This window comes from Nannospalax galili, unplaced genomic scaffold (genome assembly GCF_000622305.1).
Source record: "Nannospalax galili isolate Female #2095 unplaced genomic scaffold, S.galili_v1.0 scaffold286, whole genome shotgun sequence".
NCBI lineage: Eukaryota > Metazoa > Chordata > Mammalia > Rodentia > Spalacidae > Nannospalax > Nannospalax galili.
The window spans coordinates 11,299,101-11,305,471 of NW_008359442.1; positions in this window are offsets into that span (position 1 = coordinate 11,299,101).

Below are 6,371 nucleotides of genomic sequence, written 5' to 3' on the forward strand. Positions count from 1 at the left end.
ATGTCTTACAGGGGTTATACTGTGTACAATATTGCATAACTGTATTAATTTAACTGTAAACCTAAAAATTTACAGCCAATTTTGAAAGAGATGCATCTTAGCCCTGGAAATTATTATTGAATATGTCAATGCTGTTGTAGTGAAATGCTTTGTCTAATTATGTGGTTATTAAATATACAATTTAAAAAAACTTAAAGAAGCAAAAAAGAAGTAAAGGAAATTTAACAGAGAGTGTCAGATCTTGAAGATAAGCTTGGAGAAGCGGATCACCCAATCAAAGAAAATGTCATATCTAAAATGGATATCAACCTCAGGAGCTTGAGGCTAGAGAGGTCACAGGACATAGAGGAGAACCTAGTGTTAGTTTTCTACTAACTAGTTATACTAAACTGACTCAATGTCTTATTGTTACATCCTTAGATTAATGCATCTCTTGAGGGGAGGTGCATGACCATCTGAAAACAGTCTTACAGGAGTTACTGGGATCTTTCTCATATGAACTTACAGCAAGCATGCACAAGACCCATGCAAATCCAATTAGACAAAAAACGAACTGGGGAAATGAGACTACAACTTTAGTGAGGAACTACTGGTAGCTGTGTACTGCTGGGTGAGGCATAGTTGATCTTCTTTAAGGGAGCGACCCTAGACATGCTGAACAGCTCCAGTGGATGAACTTCCAAGGAACATCTGGGTACACAAACTTGACTTGGTAGACGTTAACATATGTGACAAAATGCCTGAAGGCCTGTGAGCAGACTATGGGAGGGGTGTAGATAGGGAAGGGGAGGGGCTAAATATGATTAAGATGTATGAAATACACAAAAAAGTCAATAAAAATATATTTTAAAAAATAAAAAAACTATGTTTTAAATTACCGTAGTGAACTTTAGAAGCAGGTCCAATAATCACTGATTTTAAAGCAGGGATGACTAAGGGATTTGCAACTACTATAATGTGATACAGAAATATTTACAATTTCTCTGAATGATGAAATCTCGGGTTCCACTATTGCAGCTTTTTGCCCAACTCATAACTGAAAATACACTAAAGCTATTTGAGGCTCATGAGAATAAAGATGCATTTCCTTTCTTCACTCAGTTTTGTGGGTCCCTGAACAGTTATGTAGACAGGGTCAGTGGAACTGAATTAGGAAGCTTGCCCTAAGAGCACGAGGTCAGTAGCATACAATGTATTCACCAAAACCACTGAGAAAACTGATGGCTGTTAAGTGCAAACCAAGCAGATATTTATCACAGTCTTCATCACTTTCCATCCACATCCCTGCTTTTCGGTGCTGGGTTCACGTTCACAGTAGACCCTGGTCTGTCTTTTCTTCTCACCTGGGCACCCTCCTCTAGGGTGTGGCAGATGTAAATAAGTATCCTTTCGAATGGAAATATTTAAAAATTTATTTTTATTTTATATGTATGAGTGTTTTGCCTGCATATATGCAAATACGCCATATGCATGTAATGTCCATAGAGGCCAGAAGAGGGCATCAAATTTCCCGAAACTGGAGTTATAGATGGTTGTTAGTCACCATGTGGGTGCTGGGAACTGAACCTGGGTCCTCTGGAGGAGCAGCCAGTGCTCTTAACCACTGAGCCATTTTCTAGCCCCTGAGTGGCAATATTTTAAGACAGATTTTTACTGACCGTAATGACAATTAGAATTTTTTTTGTCTTTTTGAGACAGGGTCTCCCTGCAGCCCCAGCTGGTCTGGAATTCACTATGTAGACCAGGCTGGCCTCAATCTCATAGAGATCCTCTGACTCCCAGAGGGCTGTAAAAGGTGTGTGCCACCACACCCAGCCTAGAAGGAATTTTATACCACACTAGTCATTTTCAGATGTACCACTAGATGGTAGCAGCGTGCTACACTGGGGAAGACCCGTTTTTTTTTTTTTTTTTTTTTTTCCCCAGTCCTCAGCTAGTCCATCTAGGGGTTATTTTTTTACAAGTGTCATTTCTATTTCATTCCTGGAGAATCCAAGTGAAGCTCCTCTCTCTGTCTGTAACCCCCCTGCTCCAGACTCCTGGTGTATTTCCAAATATGTCATAAATGCATGTTTTTGTCCCTCCAATAGGCTAGGCAGAGCAGAACACAGGAAGAGCTGGGGTGGGTAGGTTGCTCAAGTTTCCACACACAATGACCTGACATGTTTGCATGGAGAATTCAATTCCCCACATTTACTGAGCACCCCCAATGACTCATACCCCATGCTGCGCTTCAGCTATAACAATACCCTATCCTTGTCACAGATGTGTGGTCATCTACCAAGAACGAAGGGAAAGAGGCTGTGGGCTTTGGGAAATGGAACAAGGCTATCCAGGCCATGGTAAGTCCTAGGTCTATAAGAGACACCATGACTGCTTTGGAATATAGTGTGTGTGGGTGAGGTGGCACACAGTATGAACTCAATGACAGTGATGTAAGGAAAGGAGGACTGGCTAGCCGAAACATCCTCTGTACCAAAGGCCTGTCAAACCACTGTTTTGTAACTGTGGTGCCAGAGATATTGCAAATGAGCTGAGTACAGTGGCTCTCACCTTTAATAGAGGTATCCAGGAAGCTGAGGCAGAAAGATGGTTAGCTCAGGCTAGCAACCTAGGGAGACCCTGTCTCAAAATAAGATTTAAAAACTGCTGGGAGTAGGCTGAAGAGATGGTTCAGCAGTTAAGAGTACTGGTTGAGGGCTGGAGAAATGGTTCAGTGGTTAAGGGCACTGGCTGCTCTTGCAGAGAAGCCAGGTTTGGTTCCCAGCAGCCACATGGGGGCTGACAACCAACTGTAACTCCAGTTCCAGGGGAATACAATGCCCTCTTCTGACCCCCATGGGCATTGCACACCACAGGTGCACTGACACACATGCAGGCAATACACTCATACACACAAAATTTTAAAATAGTAAGTACAATATTAAAAAAAAAAAAGTACTGGTTGCTCTTCCAGAGGACCCAGGTTCAATCCTAGCACCCACAGTGGCTAACAACTGTTCGTAACTCCAACTCTAAGGAATCTGACACCTTCTTCTGGCCTCCACAGATATTGCATGCATGCAGCACATTTACACGCTGGCAAAACACTCACACACAAAAATAATTAAAAAATGTAAAGGCCAAGAGTATAGCTCAGCAATACAGCACTTGCTTAGCATGTGTCAGGCCCTGGGTTTAACTCCTAGTACCATGAATAACTATATATGTACACATACTATAGCTAATGATTCTGGTCAGAAATGGGCCTTACACTAGCGCCAAATTTATTACACAGGCTATCTCATATGGACCAGGTTTGGAGGTTGTGGTTAGGTGCTGCAATTGGCAGAAACACAGAACACATCAATGGAGCCCAACTGCTTTGTTTACTTCAAGGTAAAACCAAAGCCTTTCAACCTTCAGAGCCAAGAGGCAGACTGACTGACAACCAGGGCTTCATGTATTCTCAAGCAGCAAGGCCTGATCCCAAACCAACTATCTCCCTTCCCTGTATACAAAGTGAGAGCCAATTCCTTGTTAAACTTTCCTGTGTCCAATGACCATCTGAAAAAATCCATGCAGAGATCCTAGCAGACAGCCTGAGAGGGTGGGTTCAGACCTCCTTTGGGGAAGTGGCTAGGAGCTCAGCAGAGCGCCAGACAGTGCCAGGTTCTGGCCTCCCTCTGGCCTCCAACTACCAGGGGACCTGAAAACTCAGGGGACTACCTGACAAGCCCTAGATCCTGCCTCCACATGGTGGTGAGCATCCCGTAATTGTGCCATGCCATCCCCCTACCTGGGATTTTATGAGGTCCCTCCCAAGGTTCCAGGGCAGATCTGGCTTTGGTAGGCTAAGGCTGAGATCCCAGCATACAGCCTGAGAGGGTGGGTTCAGACCTCCATCTGGATAGTGGCTTAGAACTCAGCAGACCCAGCGAGTGGCAGGTTCTGTCCCCCCTCTGGCCACCCTCTGGCATAGGGTTGACTGCTTGACAGAGCCTGGATACTGGTGAAGGAAGCCTGAGTGTACCTGACTAGAACCTGAATTGGGCTCCTGTGGGTACCCCTGAATAGCTGATCTGAAGCCATCAGTTCCCTCCAAAATAAACCTGAGAGAACCTGAACCCTGCACCAACCAGCTTTACATAACCAATAAAGAAAGGATCTAGGCACCCGGATAATACAAACAGAAGCATACTTCAACTTAATTCTCATATCAGAATCATAAACAACAAAAAAATTCACATGCCAAGATGACAACAAAAGAATAATAAGATGGAAAGCCAAAACACTGCGTACCCACCAAACTCCACATATCCTGTAGAAGAGTTCTATAAGGAGAACCCCTTAGAGTTTAAAAGAACAATCATAAACATTTTAAAAGAACAATCATAAACATGATCAAGGAATTCAATGAATTTAAAGAACACATGAACAAACAAATCAAAGAGCTGAAAGAAGATAGGGATAAATTTCTGAATGGATTCACAAAAGAGATAGAAACATTAAAGAAAACTCGGGCAGAAATGAGGAAGGAAGTGCAAAACTCAATAAGCTAACTTGAAACAACAGGGGAAAGCCTCACCTCTAGAATGAATGAAATGGAAAACAGAATATCAACACTGGAGGAACAGGTTGAAGAACTGGACCACTCAAGCAAAGATTATGAAAAACTTAAAAAAACACAGGAACAGAATATGCAAGAGATGTGGGATACCAAGAAAAGACCAAATATATGGATCATAGGAATAGAGGAAGGAGAAGAATTTCAGGTTAATGGTATTGGCCAGATCCTAAACAGGATTGTAGAAGAGAAATTCCTAAAATTAAGGAAAGGCATCCCCACACAAATACATGAAGCACATAGAACACCAAATAGACAGGATCAGAAAAGAAATTTTCCATGGCACATCACAGTAAAAACACTACTGTACAAAACAAAGAGACAATTCTGAAAGCTGCAAAAGAGAAACAACAAGTCACACATAAAGGAAAAACCATAGGAAAGCCCATCAGAATTACAGTTGATTTATCAATGGAAACTATGAAAGCCAGAAGAGCCTGAACCAAGGTATTTCCAGTTCTACATGACAATGGATGCCAGCCCAGAATACTATACCCAGCAAAAATGTCTATTATAGTTGAGGGGGAAAGAAAAATCTTCCACGACACGAATAGCCTGAAAGAATACATGTCCACAAATCCAGCCCTTCAAAGAATACTTGAAGCAATACAGAGAGCGGAGAGAAACAATTATACCTTGGGGCAACAACAACAACAGAAAAGATAATCTAGGAAACACAAAATACACAGAACACAACCAGCAATCAAAATGACAGCAACCAATACATACCTTTCAATAATAACCTTAAATGGATTGAACTCCCCGGTCAAAAGGCACAACCTAAGTGAATGAATTAAGAAACAAAATCCATCTCTTTGCTGTCTGTAAGAAACCCATTTCACCTTCAAGGACAGGCAATACCTTAAGGTAAAAGGATGGAAAAGAATATTCCAAGCAAATGGCACTAAGAAACAAGCAGGGGTTGCAATTCTAATATCTGACAAAATAGACTTAAAGTAAAACTAATCAGAAGGGATAAGGATCAATGATCCTTTGATCATTCTGATCAAAGGAGCAGTTAACCAAGAAGATATTACAATCCTTAACATATATGCACCAAACTCTGGTGCACCCAAATTCATAAAAACAACACTTCAGGACTTTAAGACGCCCCACTGTCTCTTTTAAAAGGAAATTCAATACCCTGCTGTCTCCATTAGACATGTCAGCTGGACAAAGAATAAATGAGAGACATCTGAATTAAATGATACCATACATTAAATGGACCTAATAGACATCTTTTGATTATTCCACCCAAACACCAAAGAATACACTTTCTACTCAGCACCTCATGGAACTTTTTAAAAAATTGACATATACTGGGCCACAAAACAAAGCACAACAAATACAAAAATATTGAAATAATTCCATGTATTCTATCAGACCACAAAGCAATAAACTCAAAATTAACACTGGATGAAGCCCTAGTCACTACACAAACTTGTGGCGATTGAACAACACACTCCTAAACAATGAGTGGGTCAAAGGAGAAATTAATAAAGAAAGAAAAGAATTCCTGGAATTCAACGAAAAGGACAAAACAACACAACACAACCTCTGGGACACATTAAAAGCAGTCCTAAGAGGGAAGTTTATAGCTCTAAGTGCCTACATTAAAAAATTATGCTGGGTGTGGTGGCGCATGCCTTCAATCCCAGCACTCGGGAGGCAGAGGCAGGCTAATCTCTGTGGGTTCAAGGCCAGTGTGGTCTACATAGTGAGTTCCAGGACAGCTGGGGCTACAGGGAGACCCTGCTTCAAAAAA